This window comes from Rana temporaria, chromosome 4 (genome assembly GCF_905171775.1).
Source record: "Rana temporaria chromosome 4, aRanTem1.1, whole genome shotgun sequence".
Taxonomy (NCBI): domain Eukaryota; kingdom Metazoa; phylum Chordata; class Amphibia; order Anura; family Ranidae; genus Rana; species Rana temporaria.
This window is the reverse complement of record NC_053492.1, coordinates 77,175,214-77,197,792: the sequence shown is the minus strand read 5'-3', so window position 1 is coordinate 77,197,792 and position 22,579 is coordinate 77,175,214.

The following is a 22,579-nucleotide window of genomic DNA, read 5'->3' as shown; positions in this document are numbered from 1 at the left end:
GAAGTGTAAGGTGATCCTTAGTCAAAATTAATTCAGATAAGTTGATGACCTTCAGGTCATCAATACCTGGAGATTGTTCGTCTTTTTGGGTTAAACAGATATTTTGAGCAGCTACTTTTTCTGACTCCTGGTGTATGTTCGTTCCTGTGTAGTCTGGCATGATTTTAATTGTTTGGCGTTCGACTTTTGTTTTGGGGGTTGGACCGGGTCGTCGCCCCGTACTTCCCCCTGTTCGTCTAAAAAAATTACCGTTTTGGTCTGATCCTCCTCGATACCAATCTGCGGTTTACGACGGCGGGATCTGGATTGAGATCGTGCGACTCTCGTTGTCGATTTGTTACGACCACGACGAGTCGTGAGATCGAAGATTTCCCCCTTCTCGAAATCAATGAGGTCACGTTTGAATTTGCCCTGTTTAGTTATTTTTAAGTTTAACTGTACCTTTTCAATATCTTTCTTGAGTTGTTCGTTTTGTTTAACGAATTCCTCCTCTTCTTTCAATTCATCCAAACCCTCGGAGCTAATTTTTATCTCCTCTTGGATGGTTAATAACTGTGATTTCTCCTCTTCAACTATTAGGGCCATGACATTGAGACCGTGATTTATACAGAGTTCCTTCCATTTGGGAAGAAAGCTCTCTGTGTGAAGATGTTCCGCCGGAATAACCTTGTCCCTTAAGCCTCTTGGGACAATTTTATGGGATATGTAGGTTTCGAGGGATGTGACATCCCATTTTCTATTCAGATGTTTTATGAGTAATTTTTTATGTTCCTTAAATTTGTTTTTAATTTCCTCGTCTTGGTCCAATGCTTGCGGAGTGTCACTGTGGAATGCTGTTTGTATCTCGCGATCAATATCATCCCCAAGCACAAAGGCCATATCAAGTGACAATATTTAAGAGCAGTTAAATGATGGTAAAAATCGTACCGTGTGGTGATATCAATGAACAGACTGGCTAGTAGTGAACCTAGTGATCACATAATAGTGTATAAACATCAAAGGGAGGTTGGGGAAAAGAGGGGGATTGTGCAAGTCTGGTTCAAAAATTGTTTAAAGTATGTGGGATCGCCCGTCAAATGATGGGAGTAAGGCCGTAACCGTAACATATATCAAAAATCAAAAAGATGTACAGTTTAGTGCTAAAGAGGAGATGAAAATTGACCTTAGGTTAGGTCATGGGAAAAAAAGAGGTTACTTAGGGCCAAGCTATAGTGATCCCGATCCTGACAATAAAAAGTGTAGGGTATAGTATCAAAATTTTTTATTGTAATGATTCAATTAATCAAAATAGGATCATATGCAAATATCACAACACAGTTAAAAAGACATGGTATTGGGTAAATAATGTCTAACCATGAACACACATAACATACAGGACATACAACAGGCAACATATACACACACATGACGCTGTCCGGACACTGTCGGGGTCAGTCCTTGGTTGTCATCACACTGTATAATGAGTATGAGATAGGAGAAATATAGTTGTGTTCACGAAGTGAAGACAACAGGTATCCGAATTGTGGCCCTAATGGTGTACTGACCAATGACTGAGCCCTTGAAAGGTGTATGGGAGGAGGGAAAGGGAGGGAGACGGGTAGGGGGTGTGGAGATTGAGGTATGAAGGCTGCAACAGGTTGAATCGATAATGCCTATAGGCAGTAGAATAGTATAGCGAGCTAATGGTGAATTCACTATAAATGGGAGGGAATCTTCCTCTCATAGGTGTACAATGATCGCATCAATTCTTAAAATTATTTCACTCTGTGTGAAATGGTAATATTTCAATAGTCATTTGAATGAATGTTGGTTCACTTGGTCTGGATATACACTGAATAGCCTAAACAATCTGATTATATATTCAGTGGATCGAGTAGTACTACAGGTTATATGCAGTGTGCTGTCAGTCAAAAGACAATTAGTGCCTGGGAGTGCACAGGTATACTGTATGTGGTCAAGCACTGCACATCCTGGATGTAATCATCCAGTGGAGGCTGTATCGTGACAGCGCAGCAAAGTTCCTTACTGTGATTGTTAGTTTTTTGAGGCTTATACAGTTAGAATAGTATGGCATCCCTTTTGCTCCATTAGGAACGGCAATAGTAAAGAGTGGTTACAGACCTTAGATAGCTGTTCATTCAATCGAACGGTCAGAGTGAAAAAACCTGTTTATGCTGACATCTGGATAGTTTTCCCGAATGGTGTGCCCGAGAATGCAGGGCGCTTTGTTGGGGAGGGAGTCAAGTGTACTCCGTATCCAGGGTGCGGGCTGAATAGCCCGGTGAAGGTACTTCAATCGCCGTCTCCGTCAGTGGGAACCTCCGCGTTCCTTCCTGATTTGAATTCGATCGCGTAGACAGGTCGCATGGGCAGCGTCTGGTGGTGACGTCGACGCGTTTCGCCGTAGCCAATGGCGTAGCTTCTTCCTGGACGTGGTGGAATGTCAGCTGGTGGATGTTTTTATACGCAGTCCACAGCTGATGCTTGCACCGAAGCGATGTGTGTTGATGCTAAAAGGCCATGTGATGTAGCGGACGCTACGGTGTTCATGGAGGTCAATCAGTTGAATTACTTTGAGTTTCCCAAAGAGGAATGAAGTTCCGGACAGCGTCATGTGTGTGTATATGTTGCCTGTTGTATGTCCTGTATGTTATGTGTGTTCATGGTTAGACATTATTTACCCAATACCATGTCTTTTTAACTGTGTTGTGATATTTGCATATGATCCTATTTTGATTAATTGAATCATTACAATAAAAAATTTTGATACTATACCCTACACTTTTTATTGTCAGGATCGGGATCACTATAGCTTGACCCTGTGAAATGTGCCCGAAGGAAGGCAGCCAGAGTACAAAAGACTAGTCAGCTTCCTGCTGCTGATATTTTCCCCTTTAATAACTTACCATACCTTGTTCTGTACTGTATTTCTGTGTAGAGATGGATGTTTTGGTATAATCAGGGCTTTGCTTCCTCATGTACAGCCTCCAGCATGGAAAACAGTGAGCAGCACAATAATATCACCAAACCTGGGACTAATAATCAGGTGCAGCAGTACCCTAAATCCCAAACATCAGGGGGCAGATCCTCAAAGAAATTATGCCGGCGTATCTGTTGATACGCTGCGTAATTTCAAATTTTGCGCGTCGTATCTTTGTTTTGGTATCCACCAAACAAGATACGACGGCATCTGTGTTAGATCCGACAGGCGTACGCCTTAGTACACCGTCGGATCTAAGATGCAATTTTCCGGCGGCCGCTGGGTGGCGTTCACGTCGTAATTCCGCGTCGAGTATGCAAATTCGTACGTTCGTGGATCATCGGTTTTTCCGATGATCCACGAACGTACGAGCGGCCGTCACATTCTTTTACGTCGTTTCCGTTCGGCTTTTTCCGGCGTATAGTTAAAGCTGCTATCTGGTGGCGTACTCAATGTTAAGTATGGCCGTCGTTCCCGCGTATAATTTTGAAAATTTTACGTTGTTTGCGTAAGTCGTCCGTGAATGGGGCTGGACGCCATTTACGTTCATAACGAAAACAATGACGTCCTTGCGACGTCATTTGGAGCAATGCATCCTGGGAGTTTTGACGAACGGGGCATGCGCAGTTCGTTCGGCGCGGGGACGCGCTTCATTTAAATGAAACACGCCCCTTACTCGCTGCATTTGAATTCCGCGCTCTTACGCCGCGAGAGATACACTACGCCGCCGTAACTTACTGCACAAATTCTTTCAGGATTCAAAGATTTGCAAAGTAAGTTACAGCGGCGTAGTGTATCTCACATCTGCGCCGGGCGCAGCGTAGGTATGTGGATCTGCCCCCAGATATACAACTATGTGCCACAGGAGGCACCCTCACAAAATGGGAAGTGCGCTTCTATTCAGAAGGAATTTAAGAAAAACTGAATATTTTTCAGGGGGAAAGAAAAGGGTAGGGGAAGGAAAGCAAGCTGTCCACTAATAAATGGTCAAATACATCAAATGACCAATTTTAGATCATTCACCTGTTGCGGTGTTGTTGCTGTAACCATATAGCATATAGGAAGAGAAACGGTACCTGGTCACAAGGAGTTCCGGGTAAGCAGTACCTTAAATCTCAAACATCAGATATACAACTATGTGCCACAGGAGGAATTCATTGGCACAGTTAACATTTCTACATGTTCCTTGTAACCTACCATATTTTCATACATTAATTTTCTGGAATTGCAATGTGGATTTAAAAGTGTATGGGCTAGAATATTTTTTGTAAAACCTTTGTGACTTAATAGACCAGCCATTCTAAATGAGGGTTCCATGGAACCCTAGGTTTCCTCCAAAGGTTGATAGGGGATCCTTGACCTATCTGATGGTGTCTGCATAGTTCATGGGGCAGCAGCATAGTACAATTATCTTTTCACCTGTCTGTAAGGCAGTGTTTCTCAATTCCAGTCCTCAGGCCCCCCTAACAGGTCAGGTTTTCAGGATTTCCCTCAGATGAAAAGGCTGTGGTGATTACTGAGGCTGGGTTCACACTACTACACTACTTTCATCCTACTTTGCTCTGCTACATTGGTCCTACATTGATCCTACATTGGTCCTACATCCATCCTACTTTCATGAACAGGCTCCTACTTTGGTCCGACTTCGATGATATTCAATGGGCCTGAAGTAGGATCAATGTAGGACCAAAAGTAGTACAGGGAGCATTTTCAAAGTCGGACCGACTTGTGTAGGACGCTACAAGACGCTCTCATAGGGAAACATTGAACACAGAGCAAAGTAGGATGAAAGTAGTGTAGTAGTGTGAACCCAGCCTCAGGCAGTGAAACTGATCAAATCACCTGTGCAAAATAATGGAAATCCTGAAAACCTGACCTGTTGGGGGGGCCTGAGGACTGGAATTGAGAAACACTGCTGTAAGGGTAGCGTTCTGACCACCACTGCAAGGGGGACATTCTTCTTACTCATGATGGATTTAAGAAACGTTTCCCCATTTACTTCCAAATAATTGGTTTGAATAAAGAATCCCCAAGACCTGCAAATTATTCTAGGGGTTACTCTGGGGTAAAAAAAGTTTGCGAAAGACTGCAATAGACTGTTGACAGTACTACTAATCTTATTCGATGCCAAGTACTGCAGCATTCAAGTGTTTATTGTCAGATGAGTAATTTTTAAAGATGGTGATATTTGTTCTTGTGCAAGTCAGAAAGATTAATGGGGCCAGCTACGAGAGGGTTCCATTGTGATGCCTAAAGTATAATCTCTGACATACATATGTCTCTAGATCCTCTACAACTAATTTATTGTTACTCTTGTATTTTCTAGATCACTGAACTTGTCATTTGATTTATGGTTTTTATTTTAGCAAAGATGGCCACTTTCCACTAAAATGTGTTTAAAATGAAAGCTATTTGGAGACATGTTTGTGGTTGTTCCATAAAATGTTGCACGGTACAAAGTGTAGTAATAAAAACATTATACTTTATACTGGTGTCGAGCGAAAACTAACAAATTACTATCAGTTGCTGCACTTTAGTTTGAGCCTTTTGAGTTTCACAATTTTTGTGTTGCTAGTCATATAACCAGACGTAGAGGCTTTGGCCACATTATCTCAGACAAAGAAGCTTAGAGCAGTGGTTCTCAACCCTGTCCTCAAGTACCCCCAACAGGCCATGTTTTGGGAATATCTTTTAGATAAAATAGCTGTCCAAAATACCAAGCCATTGACTAAGGCCACGTACACACCATCGGTCCAAACCAATGAAAACGGACTGAAGTTCAGTTTCATCGGTCCAAACCGTTCGTATGTACGCCCCATCGATCTGTTGTCCTTCGGACAAAAATTAGAGAGCTTGCTTTAAAATCGAACTGATGGACCGCTGACCGATAGGTCTAAACCGATGGTTAGTACACAAAAGCATCTGTTCAAAACCCGTGCATGCTCAGAATCAAGTCGACGCATGCTTGGAAGCATTGAACTTTGTTTTTTCAGCACGTCGTGTGTTTTACGCCACCGTGTTTTGACCCGATCGGTTTTTGAAACGATGGTGTGTACGCACATCAGACCATCAATCTGCTTCATCGGAGAACCGATGAAACTGAACTTCAGTCCGTTTTCATCAGTTTGGACTGATCGTGTGTACAGGGCCTCAGATGTAAAGCACCTGTGCAAGATAAAGGAAAACCTGCAAACATGGCCTGTTGGGGGTACTTGAGGACAGGGTTGAGAATCAATGGCTTAGAGGACTGGCATTTAGACAGAGCCAGATAATTAGTGGATCTGATATATCACTTTTTCTGAGTTGAAGTAATCAGGCATTTGATCATGTGACCAACATTTTGAGAATCCTGGAGCAGTAGTATCTTCAAGAAAGGTAAATATTTAAAGGATGACTGTACTTGCCATGCCCCTCATGCTGTCTCCCATATGGATCCTTTATTGATAGATGGCTCCATGTAAGCCTATGGTATTCTACTGGGTAGGCACAGACAGTTAGAAGAGGATTTCATTTGTAGGAGAGCGCTAAAGATTGTTGTAGGCCATGGTCGTTTGGTTCAGCTAAGTATACATATAGTGCAGGGGGAGAGGGTTAGTTTAGGTCAAGAAGTGAGGGGCAAAAGAACAATGTACTATTGATGAAAATACAGTTATGCTTTAGAACAGTCTCCAAACTGGGGCCCTTTGCTTGCCTTTATCAGACCCTTGGGACACTATCCCTTCCACTGATACAAGGAACTACGGTATTTTTCGAACTATAAGACACACCTTTTTCCCCCAGAAATATGGAGGGGAAATGTCCCAGCGTCTTATGGTGCAAATATATGACAGGCACCGCCCCCCGCTGCCGCTGGCCCTGCCCCTGCCACCGCTCGCATCGCCTCCGCCACAGAAAGAGAGGCAGGAGATCGGGGAACAGACTTCCAAAACCCGAGTGGGCGTCGGGCGATCTTCCGGCTGGTTCCTGAGACAGAAAACAGAGCATTCGGTCGCTCTTCTGTTAGGCGTAAGGGATAACATTAGGTAAGGCTGCGTTTTTTGCAATGTTCACTCTGCATTTCTTTGGCAATATTCACTCTGCATTTCTATGACATGGTCACTCTGCATTTCTATGGCAATGGTCACTCTGCATTTTCTATAGCAATGGTCACTCTGCATTTCTATGGCAATGGTCACTCTGCTTTTTCTATGGCAATGGTCACTCTGCATTTTCTATGGCAATGGTCACTCTGCATTTCTATGGCAATGGTCACTCTGCATTTTCTATAGCAATGGTCACTCTGCATTTCTATGGCAATGGTCACTCTGCATTTCTATAGCAATGGTCACTCTGCATTTCTATGGCAATGGTCACTCTGCTTTTTCTATGGCAATGGTCACTCTGCATTTTCTATGGCAATGGTCACTCTGCATTTTCTATGGCAATGGTCACTCTGCATTTTCTATGGCAATGGTCACTCTGCATTTTCTATGGCAATGGTCACTCTGCATTTTCTATGGCAATGGTCACTCTGCATTTCTATGTCAATGGTCACTCTGCATTTTCTATGGCATGGTCACTCTGCATTTCTATGACATGGTCACTCTGCATTTTCTATGGCAATGGGCACTCTGCATTTCTATGGCAATGGGCACTCTGCATTTTCTATGGCAATGGGCACTCTGCATTTCTATAGCAATGGTCACTCTGCATTTCTATGGCAATGGTCACTCTGCTTTTTCTATGGCAATGGTCACTCTGCATTTTCTATGGCAATGGTCACTCTGCATTTTCTATGGCAATGGTCACTCTGCATTTTCTATGGCAATGGTCACTCTGCATTTCTATGTCAATGGTCACTCTGCATTTTCTATGGCATGGTCACTCTGCATTTCTATGACATGGTCACTCTGCATTTTCTATGGCAATGGGCACTCTGCATTTCTATGGCAATGGGCACTCTGCATTTTCTATGGCAATGGGCACTCTGCATTTCTATGGCAATGGTCACTCTGCATTTTCTATAGCAATGGTCACTCTGTATTTCTATGGCAATGGTCACTCTGCAATTTCTATGGCAATGGTCACTCTGCATTTCTATGGCAATGGTCACTCTGCATTTCTATGGCAATGGTCACTCTGCATTTTCTATGGCAATGTTTACTCTGCATTTTTATGGCAATGTTCACTCTGCATTTCTTTGGCAATGGTCAGAATATTTATTTTCTTGTTTTCCTCCTCTAAAACCTAGGTGCGTCTTATGGTCAGGTGCATCTTATGGAACGAAAAAGACAGCATTCCTTCTACGCCAACAATGGGGCACAATTACCGTCACTGACCCCAACAAGAGGGAATTATTTCTACTACTTGCACAAGTTTTCTTTATAATTTTATTTATGTAAAAAAAAAAAAAAATTATATAGTACACTTTATATGTTAGGTTGGAAAATTTGTGAAAAGTGCTATGCTATTTTTATTAACTAATAGAAATGTACCTTTATAAGTAGGATCCAAATGGCCTATCAGTCATTGAGCACACCACCTCATATCCTCTATCTGTCCACATGAACCCTTTGAGAAGTAACAGCAAATAAATTACACATGCATATGTTTAGCCTGAGAATGTGAACATTGATGTAAAAAAATGCTAAACAGATTTATACCTACCCTGGAATTTTTTTTATATGATTGCTGATGTAGGAATTAGAAATAGAGAGGAACTTTTCCAGCACTAGATTTAGTTTTCTTGTGTGGCTGCAAGGTCTGCCCAGTGCCCATACAGCAGATGTAAACAGTGGGTGGTGGCCAGCATTTTCCATATGTACAAGAATGCATTACTAATGTCAGCCAGACCCCCCTACCCTATTCATCACCTTTTACCTATCCACAGTCTCGGGCAGCCCACCACAGCACGCTCAACAAAACCCTCCTCTCCCACCTCCTTTCTCAGAACACATTGCACCCCTGACCTCTTTTAGAGTACAACTTACTTGCAGCCCAGCTCCTCTAAGCATCCAGTGCACCTGCAGCCTTTCTTATGTCAGTATTCACTGTGCCCACACCCCCTTCTATCACTACCTACCATGCCTAAAACCCTCATCCCTCACCACACATCATACCCTTCTCAACTCAATAGCTACTGTGCCTGCAGCCGCCCCTTTACTTAGCACCCTTTGCATCTGTAACCCCCTTCTCTGAACATCGATTGCACTTGCACATTCCCTTTTCTCAACACTCATTGCAACTGTAGCACCCTTTCCACCAATTGTGCCTGCACTCTTCTCTCTCCTATGACACTTCGCACCTGCATCTGTCTTCTTTTACCACAATCTGCACCTGTAACCCCCTTTGCTTTGCATCTCTACACGCTCACTCAATCCTGCTCTCACCTTTGCGCCTTTACTCTTCCACTCACTGATGAGCTTTCACTACCACCAACACACATGCAGGCCCATCTCTTACCTCATGACTGCACAAAGTGCCCCCCCCTTAATACTGCACTAGCAAGCCCCCCTCTTCCCACTACCACATGTGTGCACCCTCCCTTTACCACTGTACCTATATTTATTCTCCTACCAAACCTGTGCATGTTTCACCCCACTCTTAATTTATCCATTCCCCATTGCAGCTACACATCACTTGCTGGAAGCACTTCCCGCCACCCTTTTAGACCCAATGCCCCTAAACTTCCTATTCCCTGCTCTTACCACTGCACCTAAAACCCCCTTCACCACCACCATTACCATGCTCAAACCACCCCAAAATGTGCCCATTACAGAACAGGCATATCTTTTCCAGTATGCTAATTACAATGTATCTGCGTTGTGTGCGACTTACTTTGTTGAATGATTTTTTTAATGTCAGACTGATATGTCTAGGGGCTCTGTCTGGAAAACACAGTTCTGCAGTCCTCTTCATCATTGCTGACAGATCATTTACATTTTGTGTCTTGCAGAATGAGATGGTGTCACGGGTGAAAATATCATGGCTGGCACAACTGTGACTGATAGCATGGGGATTGAGGGCAGATGCAAATTGTTTTACTGTCAATGTTCAAGTAGGTGCTGACTCTGCAGTGCTGAGCGCTATTAGACTAGCCCGACAGGGTTCCCTGAGCAAGGCTTAGGAAATGTTTTACATCAAAATGATCAACTTCAAACAGTTCACTGTGGTATCATTAGAAACTGTAATTGAAACAGATCCTGTTGATGTCATTTTTCTGGAAAGGAAGAAGGGTCACATTTACAAACAATGCAGTCAATAATAAAAGCGATAATATATTTATCTTTCCGGAGGCTCATGTGTTAAAGGAGAAGGAGCTATTTTGGCTAAACTTCTCATATGTGTCAAAGGAGCGCAGTTCCTTCTGTACTCCTGTGATCTGTTTTCAGTCAGTCGGGATCCACCCAGATGCCTGGACTAGCAGATGGCTCAGCCTCTCAGCATGCTGCTGAGAGGCTGAGCCAATTCCTCTGCCCCTTCATAACCCAGCGTTCCAGTGAGCACTGGAGGAGCTAAGCATAAATTTGGTTACTGACAGTCACCAGAGCGGGGGAAGAACTGTCTGATCACTCAGTTCTTGGGGTAGAGCTGGCGGGGAACAGCTGTAGCTGATATCGGTGCTGCAGCCATCTAGATGAGTATGATTTTTTTTTTCTTTTATATACCCCAACTTCTCTTTTAAAAAGCCCCAGCTGCTGCATGTATCCTCCGCTTCCAGGTGTGTAGAATACCTGCTTCATTAAGTTCTGATTAGGGGTAATGTTCAGGAGTTTATTTTAGGTTAAGCCTAGTTTAGGTTTAGGAATTATGACAATGTAGGGTCAATGAGTGACTATTAGGTTTAGAGGCCTTAAAAACAAAATTTGGGGGGGTTCATAAGTATATACAGTAAAATGTATTTGTGACTGAAATCTGTGCGCTAGTAACATCTGTTACAAAAACATCCAGACTAAGTAGTAGATGCTTAAAATTAATGCACTGTTTGAAGGTTCCTGAGGAATATTCCTAAAATCGGCTACAGGTGCTGTTTAGGTATTCTGTCAGCTGGCATGTGTGGTTGTCAAAATAAAATAGCCCAGTGGGATTTGTCCCTCCATCAGTTAGTTCTATTAGTGTACGATCAGCCTAAGCTGCTGTGCTTATTATAAGTGATGATAATGAAAAAAATATGAGTGTGTTAGCATGTGGGAACTGTATGCTCTGAATTTTATAGAATCATAATTATAATTTTACCTAAGGGTTAGCGTGGTGGAACTCTTGTATGCGTGAGTTAGCACCCCTAATGGCCAGAGGTTAAACTGCTTCAGCGGCTCAACTCCGGCAGTCTTTCACTTGCCAAGTGACACCTATCCTGGCCCTGATTACAGAGGCTTTTTCAGAGATACTGTGCTAAACTTAAATTCTCTACACTAGCTCTTATACATACATTACGCAATACACTTCACTTGTTCCTATTCAAAGGCATGAAGGGAAGCTGCCCTAACATTGGGGCTCCCCACTTAGAAGGGGCAAACCATACAGCCACCAGTCCATCCCTCTGTTATTGGCCAATCCTGCCTTCTCCCCTGAGCTTGCTGCTCCTACTTCTCTAAATTTTTGGCTCTTCATGACCCAGAACAGTATTATTATGACTTCCTCCTTTTTCAGGGTCCCACTAAGGCAGTGGTTCTAAACCTGGGGGTCGGGACCCCCTGGGGATCAAATGATGATTTGCCAGGGGTCACCAAATCCCAGGCTGTTCCTGAACCCCACGCCGCTTTACCAGCGTTTTTGCGGCCGCCCAACAGGGCTGTTTTTCCTGGAGCACGCGGCCGTCCACTCAGCCTCTTCGCAGCTGCCCATTCAGTTCACGGCATGGATGGGGGGGCGGAGACTAGAGGTCAGCTGACTGGTGAGGAATGTGAAGTGGAAGGGGCTGGAGGAGACCCCATCTCCTGATTTTGGCATATGGGTCACTCCTGCGAGACACCATGAACCAGGAGACACAGTGAGTAACACTGCCTGTGATTATAGTTGCCATTAAAAGTCCCCGCTAAAGTTCTCAGATCAGCAGATGACCTTAATCAAGAGCACCTAATTTGGTTGATCAGAACTCCCTCCAGCATGGCTACACTTCCCATTCCCTCCACCCTCCCTTCCCCCCCAACAAGAAGTAAGAGAAGGAATAAAGAGAGAATACATGGAAGGGAGAGGAAAAGAGGGGTAGTAACAAAGAAAAAGGGAGAGAAAGAATATAAGAGAGAACAAGAAAGACGGCTAGAGAGAGCGAGAGAGAGAGAGAGAGAGAGATGGGGAAAAAAATTAGGATAGAGAGATAAAAGAGAGGGGCACATCCTAAATTGTGCAGTGGAAGGGGTTAGGGGAGAAAATTACTTGCCATGCTACAATTATTATTATTTTTTTCTGTTAGGGGTCCCCGCAACTTCGTAAATTTAATTAAGGGGTCACGGCACTAGAAAGGTTGAGAACCACTGCACTTAGGGGTAACTTCACTCGTGGTGCAATTCTACTTCTCCATGTGTATGGTCCTTCAAACTCGCACAACCAACAACCACACTGCCCTACCCTCTATCACTATATATATATATATATCTATATATATATATATATATATATATATATATATATATAATTATATGTATATTCCTACCATGGGAAGTACCACAGACCAAAGAGGGCAGACACAACACAGTGCAATAAATCATGCATAACCAGACATTAGCACATGAGAATACATTGTGTATAGCAAGATGCACCCATTTAAAATTCAAGCTAAATAAGTACTAACTAAAGCTGGCCATTCACTGTTAGTTTATTTTTGTTCAGCCTGTGGGCTGAACACAAACGAAGTGTATAGAGGAATCCCCCCATTGGGACATTGTATCCAGACAGTAGCATTTTCTGCAGCGCTGCAGCCACTGATCAAGAAACATTTTCACACATGTTTCTTTGACAGAAGTGAATCAAACCATTGACTTCTGTCAAGCGGGGTCCACCACATGTTGATTGAAATTCATTCAGTCCCTGCTGAACCTGTTGAGTTTCAATCAGTGCATGGTCAGCCTATGTGTAAGTAAATACATCTCTCCTGAGGAAGTCCTATTTTGACAATTATGTTGAGTGGGCACATTCTGTGACGCCATTACATCCATCCATAGTTATTCATAAACCCATTCCTGATGCACAGAGTTAGCCAGGTTTAATAAGGCATGTGTTGAAAAGTGTTGTACAACACATTGGTGTTTTATGCTATGCAAGTCTTCTTCTTACCTATTTTTGAGTTACTACTGAAAGAAAAGGAGTGTAGGTAGGTGCTGCTATCCAAATGTAATATAAAAAGTGAAAAATTGCGCATACCAAAATAAACAAAAAATGTGAAGCAGCAGCAAACTCAAAATGTTATACAACATAAAAACGGATGATTATAGAAGGGAGTTGCGCTAAAAAATTCATATATAGGTGACCATGTAAAAAGAAAAAAATAAACGAGTTATACTAAAGACATCTCATAATATTGACCAAAGGGTCGACTAAATACAAAGTCCCAATATGAGTGCACATGCAGATTAAACAAATGTGTATTAATCCAAAAAAAAGAGTTCAATTCTGTGAATAATGCTGAATCCAATTCTTGTAAGTAATGCTGGATCAGTTTCTGGGTGAAGCTAGTCTATCTGACCCTTACCAGAAATAAGGATCCCAAGGATCAGAATGAGCCATCCATAATAGGAACAATAAATCCAATCACAGTTGATGTAGAAGCTCCAACTTCAGAAAACTCGACCCGGTAAAAAGAAAAAACAAAAAAACAATAGTGCAAAAAACCTTTTGGTGAAGACACTCTGACTAACACCCAGTGGTTAATAATGACAAACACTGTGAATGGAAGATGGAGTCCCACCACCAGAAAGAACACACTGACCCTTACCGCAATAAGGCGATCCTCTAGGGATCAGTGATGCATATAATGAGTTATGGTGGTCAGCAGAGGAAGGTTCTCAGATGGTCTTTTCAATCCGGAGAATCAGGTAGCCAGATCATATAAAGAAATAGACTCACATGGTGAAGTACCGCCAAGTTTTTAATAAAATAAAGTAAGTGGAACACTTACGATTAAGACGTTTTAAAACAGCAGATAATACAGTAGCCGGCCGGCAAACAAACGAGGCACGTCCTCGGTACGCGGTGACGTCAGCACGACAACCTCCCAACGTTTCGTCTTAGAATAGACTTGCTCACGGGAATTCCCGTGAGCAAGTCTATTCTAAGACGTTGGGAGGTTGTCGTGCTGACGTCACCGCGTACCGAGGACGTGCCTCGTTTGTTTGCCGGCCGGCTACTGTATTATCTGCTGTTTTAAAACGTCTTAATCGTAAGTGTTCCACTTACTTTATTTTATTAAAAACTTGGCGGTACTTCACCATGTGAGTCTATTTCTTTATATGATCTGGCTACCTGATTCTCCGGATTGAAAAGACCATCTGAGAACCTTCCTCTGCTGACCACCATAACTCATTATATGCATCACTGATCCCTAGAGGATCGCCTTATTGCGGTAAGGGTCAGTGTGTTCTTTCTGGTGGTGGGACTCCATCTTCCATTCACAGTGTTTGTCATTATTAACCACTGGGTGTTAGTCAGAGTGTCTTCACCAAAAGGTTTTTTGCACTATTGTTTTTTTGTTTTTTCTTTTTACCGGGTCGAGTTTTCTGAAGTTGGAGCTTCTACATCAACTGTGATTGGATTTATATTCCTATTATGGATGGCTCATTCTGATCCTTGGGATCCTTATTTCTGGTAAGGGTCAGATAGACTAGCTTCACCCAGAAACTGATCCAGCATTACTTACAAGAATTGGATTCAGCATTATTCACAGAATTGAACTCTTTTTTTTGGATTAATACACATTTGTTTAATCTGCATGTGCACTCATATTGGGACTTTGTATTTAGTCGACCCTTTGGTCAATATTATGAGATGTCTTTAGTATAACTCGTTTATTTTTTTCTTTTTACATGGTCACCTATATATGAATTTTTTAGCGCAACTCCCTTCTATATCCAAATGTAATGTTCTTGGGGGGTGGAGGGGGCAGAGGGGGCAGGAGGGGGAGGATTTGGGATCGCTCCAGCCAGCTCCTTTGTATTGATGGAGGAATCTGTTACTGTGTATGGCTGACTAACAATTATGCAGCCATTGCTAGCGTGCATGTAAACAAGAAGTGGCTGCAGAGAAGCAGCACTGAGATGCAACAAAATATGAAAAAAGCATTTAATAAAAAAAGATGACAAAAACGTGTTTAATAAAAACATGCCAATTGTTTATGATCCATGGTGTTTTAGCAAACTAAACATAATACATTTTGGTTTACATCTATTCTTACATTTTTATATTTGAAAACAAAGCCCCCACTTGCCCATTTGGAGATATCTCTGTCTGGCTGATCCCTGTAACTTGGATCTAACAACCATGTCATCATAAAATCATATTATTTTTATTTCATTGTGTAAAATAAAAAAGTAGACAAATCAACGTGATGAGACGAAACATTTCAAATCAAGTAATTGTTCCATACAGGGCATGTATATAGCTCTTGATTTTTTGGCATCCGCATTGCCATGTAAGAATTATATCTACAAAGAATGTTCCTTTGCATATGCATTAACCTTATTCATAAATATTCTAAGGCAACGCTTTTACATATTCGTTTTTTATTTTTTAATTATACATAGAGCTGTCTAGGAAGTATTTGTCAGTACATAATATGCTTGTTTGCAATGACCTAACAAGTTGGATACACAGTTTTGTTTTGCTTCAGTTTTAGGGGCATAGTGTGCAGACTTTTCAGAAATACATAAATCATGGTCTTGTAGGACATGTGCAGTTTGAAGTGTTCTCGGAAGTTCCAAGTCATGAACGTGAAAGGTAAAACAGTTGGCTTGGAAACAATCAATACTCTCACTCTCTTTCTCTAGAGGTGCCAGACTAAATGACATGAAGGTGCATTTTCTGTAAGAGCACAAAACATCAATTTTCAGGTGGGACTCAAAGAACAATTAGATGTGGAACTTTTTCAAGAATTGTGAAAGTTAAGTCAACCCAAAACTAAAACTTTTAACAAGAAACACATTTAAAGTTAAAGCGGAGCTCCGCCGTAAAATAAATAAATAAAAGACAGCAGCTACAAATACTGCAGCTGCTAATGTTTAATAAATTGACACTTACCTGTCCTGGGGTCCAGCAACGTCGGCAGCAGAAGACGGGCAATCGCTCGTGAGCGTAAGTTCCACTTTAGGGTGGAGCTCTGCTTTAAGCTGAAAGGACAGAAATATGGCTTCTGATGTGGGAACAATGGATCTGGATGTCACACTTTAAAGAACACTGACAGAAACAAAAGCACCTTTCTAAACAAATGGATATAGTAGGATTCTGCAGTATGACGTGAATTTAGGATGCACTAATTTGGAAAAGCTTATGTTTAGTTATAACTTACAGTCAGTTGGATGTGACCCTTGAGCTGATTCTTCTTCTGTTAGTAAAAGAAAACACCAAAAAAAAAACACCAGCGCTAAACAGTGGCAGAAGCTAGTCCAGATAGTGATAGGGGGGCACAACAATTCATGAAGAGATTTTCACTGGACCCAGTGCTGCACAAATACCATGGCTGGAACACAGGGATATACAAAAGACTCAAAAAACTGCGCTCAATGGGGAGGAAAGGCAGACTGTTTTGATTGTTGATAAACCCTTTATTGATATTTCCACAAGTTCAGAACACAGTTGGTAAAAAATACTGGATAACAAAACACAAAGAAAAATGGGAAAACTTGAATGAATAAATCATCCACATGTCCTCCATATATAGATCATTTTCTATAAATAGGAACAATAATACAGCTTCTATAAATGGAGCAGCTGGGTGGAAAGGGCGAGCATGGTCGGAAAGTGTCTGTGGCATCCCCTTCTATTAATCTCCACCACACTGGAAGATTATGGTGGTAGGGGTGGAAGGAAGAAGATTTCTGCTAACACTAGAAGAATAAGCACAAGAGACACACCTACTGGCTGTAACTTTTGTCTGTGGTGAATTTTCTGTATTTAGTATTTTAGCTACACTTAGGTTTAAATGAGAAGTGTCTCTCATGCAGGTGCCACCTGTCCTAGTTGAAGCATTCCATCCCCTGCCCCGCCAACATACACACATATATAGTCGAGTAGTAATCGTTTCAGCTCCCTTCCTCCATTTATCTATAGCTTCCATCAATGAAAAGAGTTCTATGAATGGCGGGCGTGCGGATGAATGATCATACCGTATTATTGCAGCTCACTGGTCCTTGGATGTATTGTCAGCATTCATTTCGTTCAGTAAAAAAGAGTAGTGTCAGAAAAGAGTAGTGGACAGAAAAGAGTAGTGTCAGAAATACATGCTATTTAAAATAGAAGACACTAAAAACATTAATACAGTATAATGTTGCATATTTCTCAATACATTTTTCTGTTAAATAAAAAATAAAAAAAATACAGCAATAAAATGTAAAAAAAAAAAATGGATATGCAAGCACCTATCCTCTATATTATTCCAATCTTAAAAGCACTGGACTTTATTACAATTTAAAACAATTAATCAATATAGAAAATACTATTAGTGAAAAACTGCGGACATACTGCACTAGATTACCAGAGACTGCGGACATACTGCATGAGATTACCAGAGACTGCGGACTAACTGCACAAGATTACCAGAGACTGCGGACATACTGCACGAGATTACCAGAGACTGCGGACATACTGCACGAGATTACCAGAGACTGCGGACATACTGCACGAGATTACCAGAGACTGCGGACATACTGCACGAGATTACCAGAGACTGCGGACATACTGCACGAGATTACCAGAGACTGCGGACATACTGAACGAGATTACCAGAGACTGCGGACACATACTGCACAAGATTACCAGAGACTGCGGACATACTGCATGAGATTGTCAGAGACTGCGGACATACTGCATGAGATTGTCAGAGACTGCGGACATACTGCATGAGATTACCAGAGACTGCGGACATGCTGCACAAGATTGCCAGAGACTGCGGACATGCTGCACAAGATTACCAGAGACTGCGGACATGCGGACATACTGCACGAGATTACCAGAGACTGCGGACATACTGCACGAGATTACCAGAGACTGCGGACATACTGCACGAGATTACCAGAGACTGCGGACATACTGCATGAGATTACCAGAGACTGCGGACATACTGCACTAGATTACCAGAGACTGTGGACATACTGCATGAGATTACCAGAGACTGCGGACTAACTGCACAAGATTACCAGAGACTGCGGACATACTGCATGAGATTACCAGAGACTGCGAACATACTGCGCGAGATTACCAGAGACTGAGGACATACTGCACGAGATTACCAGAGACTGCGGACATACTGAACGAGATTACCAGAGACTGCGGACACATACTGCATGAGATTACCAGAGACTGCGGACATACTGCATGAGATTGTCAGAGACTGCAGTCATACTGCACGAGATTACCATAGACTGCGGACATACTGCACAAGATTACCAGAGACTGCAGACAAGATTACCAGAGACTGCGGACATACTGCACGAGATTACCAGCGACTGCGGACATGCTGCACAAGATTGCCAGAGACTGCGGACATGCTGCACAAGATTACCACAGACTGCGGACATGCGGACATACTGCACGAGATTACCAGAGACTGCGGACATACTGCATGAGATTACCAGAGACTGCGGACATACTGCATGAGATTACCAGAGACTGCGGACATACTGCACGAGATTACCAGAGACTGCGGACATACTGCACAAGATTACCAGAGACTGCGGACATACTGAACGAGATTACCAGAAACTGCGGACATACTGAACGAGATTACCAGAGACTGCGGACACATACTGCACGAGATTACCAGAGACTGCGGACATACTGCACGAGATTGTCAGAGACTGCGGACATACTGCACGAGATTACCATAGACTGCGGACATACTGCACGAGATTACCAGAGACTGCAGACATACTGCACGAGATTACCAGAGACTGCGGACATGCTGCACGAGATTGCCAGAGACTGCGGACGTGCGGACATACTGCACGAGATTACCAGAGACTGCGGACATACTGCATGAGATTACCAGAGACTGCGGACATACTGCACGAGATTACCAGATACTGCGGACATACTGCACGAGATTACCCGATACTGCGGACATACTTCATTGAGAGGGAGATACAGGTGCTATTTTCGCGCGCTGTTGGGGTTTTGGCCTAACATAAAATAAAAAACATTTTTTTTTATAAACCGGGGGGGGGGGTGCCGGCCGCTTTTTTCGCCGAACGTTAAATAAAAAAAACTGTCATAAGCGCGGGGGGCGGGGGGGGGTTATTGTAATAAAGTCCAGTGCTTTTAAGATTGGAATAATATAGGGGATAGGTGCTTGCATATCCATATATAAGGTAGCTACAGATTTAGATTTACCATCCTTTTGTTCTCATGTAGGACATATCTACAGTTTATGATCAGATTTGTGACAACATTTCAAGTCACGATCTCTGTACATTAAGCTTTCAAATGCAAGCCATCTATTTTCTACTCTTTGCTCGATTGAGCTCATACTTGTCTCTTCAGCTTACCTTAGCGGCCTAGGAACTGACAAAGCACACAGCAGGAAGGTGGCTTTGAAAGCTCATATGAAGAATTGACTGCTAACATCTTCTTTTCTAGTAAGGTGGATTATATTTGGAAAAATGTATCCTGCTTTATAGAAATAATTTTTCTTAAAGATACAGCACTGCCCGCTTTAGCATTTAAACAGGGTCACAGTTCACCCGCTCCGTGATGTTCATTTTTTTGTGTTGTTTACTTTTTTGAATCTGGTGTATAACCACCTAATTCCTGAGAGTTGATGGTATTGTTTTTTGGATGGAGGGACACCTGCACCAAATTCAAAATAAAATACAAACAGTTCGTATTTTACAAAAGTGCACTGTTAACAATCAGGTGTCGGTAGGGTGGGCTCTCAGTCTTGTGATTACTGTGACAGCCAATCACGCAGACAGCAAGCAACTGTGCTGCAAGTTTGAAAATGACTTGCTAAGCTATTGATAGACCTGCCAGGCTTCACAAGTTGGTTGCACAATTGCAGCAAGTCTGCATTGCATAACTCCAGATCAACAATCTTTACAAACATTCTGCAAGTCTGCTGCAAGTTGTGGTTCAGTTATGTTGTGCAATAGTCATCCCACCACAGGGGTCATTGTGGCTCAATTTTCATGCTGTAGACTTGCAGAGCTCTTGCTGTAGGCTTACCACTGCAACTTTGCTCTTGCTAGAGTCTTGCCATGCAAATTTGCTACAAATTGGTAAAGTGTCACCTAGAACTTATGCTTCTGCAAGTGTACAACTTGCCAGTGAAAATGTGCAGCAAGTTAACAGACTTACAATTCAACACTGCTACAAATTTGTGGCAAGTTAGCCTTGCTATCTGAGCACAGTGATCACATGACCCAGAACCTGCCTCCTAGCCTTTGGCGTTAGGATCCCCTTAAAGGGCTGATTCACACTGACAGAAAGGGGTTAAGGCCTACTGCCTATCCCAGACCTTGATTGAAAGGCAAAAAAGGACATGCAATTCTTGTCCACTAATCTTCTGTGCCATTCATTTTAAAGAAAGCAAAATCCAAATTATCATTTGAGATCAAAATTAAAACCACTTGTTCAACATACATTTTTTTACCATTTAACTAAAAACAGCTTTGACAGCTGATACAATGGCATTTTGTATATTGCGGGCAAATAAAGTAACCTTTTTCATATATTTTTCATTTCTGATACCTTTCTGTTTAAAGGATGTACAGTAAGAGCCGGTTCACACTGGGGCGACTCATCAGGCGACTCAGCCGCCTGACAAGCCGCGTCCCATTCTATTTGATAGAACCGTTCTAATAGGAGCGACGCAAGCCGCTCCAATGTAGAAAAAGGTTCTTGAATGACTTTGGGGGCTACTCGGGGCGACTTGCATTGACTTCTATACAGAAGTCATTTTGCAAGTAGCCTCTGAAGTCGTCTTCAGGACGTCTTGCCGAGTCGCCCCCAAAGTCGTGCCGCCCCAGTGTGAACCGGATCTAAAACTGTGCTATTTGTTGTAATTAGAAAGGTTAATCATGTCCATTGAAAAAAAAAAAAAAACTCTGCATTCTGATACCATAGCAATGCTTCACCAACCACTTCAATTTTCCGACTGTGCAAAGAACCTAATTATGACTCAACAACACCAATATAGAAGCAACTGGAAGCAGCTCATATTGAGCCATCTGTCCTGTAGGAAGCTACGCCCTGAGACTAGTGAGCTTATAAGAATGTATAAGACATATTTTATGTGAGTTTACAGTACTAACAAGCAGGCCTGTATTTAGAGACTGTGCTGATCAAGGTACACTTAAGTGATGATGTCCCATCTTATAGAAAAGAATGACTGAACACCACTTTTATTATGTCCACAGCATGATTTTTATATAAATTAAAGAAGATTTAGCATCTAAATTTCTATTTTACATTTCTGTCCCCTATGTGACAAAGTACATGTTATATAGTTAGGTTGAAAAAAGACACAATTCCATCAAGTTCAACCAAAAAAATAATTACAATCCTGTAGCGCCTGGTTATTTCTAAGAACCGGTGCTAATTTAAATCTAGAGGAGGGTCAGAGAGTTAGTTAGCTCTGACCAGGCTGATTTGTTTAAATTTGGGTCTCTGTCTCAGCTTGGCTGTGCTGTGGGCTCATTCTGTAGTTTCTGGGGTGCTGATTCCACCCCAGGACGACAGGTGGCAGCAGTGGAGTCGAGGTTTGGGTGCTTTTCCCCAGCAGCAGGAGGGGTTTTCCTCGCTGTGCATGGTGGGGTAGGGTATTTATGGGGCAGACGACATTTATCTGGGTTGTCTTCTTCCAGTGTGGCACCCACCTTTAGGGTGACCACATCACGGCGCCCCGGCGAAATTGCCTTCCAGGCCGGGTTGTGCGTGCCACACGGTGTTTCTGGTTCAGGGACCACATTGGTCCGGAACATTTGAGCTGTGGCTGGGCCCCAGTGATCGTCTGGTTCCCAAATTCTAAGAAGATCCCAAGCGTTGTTCCTTTGAGAGGAAGCTGTTCGGTGGGGAGTCCGCCTGAGGAGAGCCAAGAGAGGCTGGCAATCCAATAGGGTCTCGACCATCCACCGGGGATCAAGGTAACCGGGTACTGAAAGGCTGGACGTTGGTCACCTATCAGTCGGTAACCTAACTACAAACTACCTGAAGGAGATCCAGGCCTGAAGTCTATTAAGGAGTAGGGATGAGCTTCATGTTAGAGTCAAACTCACGTTCGACTCGAACATCGTATGTTCGACAGTTCGTCGAAATACGAATGTTACGGGCCGTCCGCGCCAAATTAGAGCGGCGTGTCATGGCCCATAATTCACTGCGGCATCGCAGTGCATTGCTGGCTGTTGATTTTCCAAGCATGCACTATGAGCCGCATGCTTGGCCAATCACAGCTTGCAAAAAAAAACGGAGAGCCATAATTGG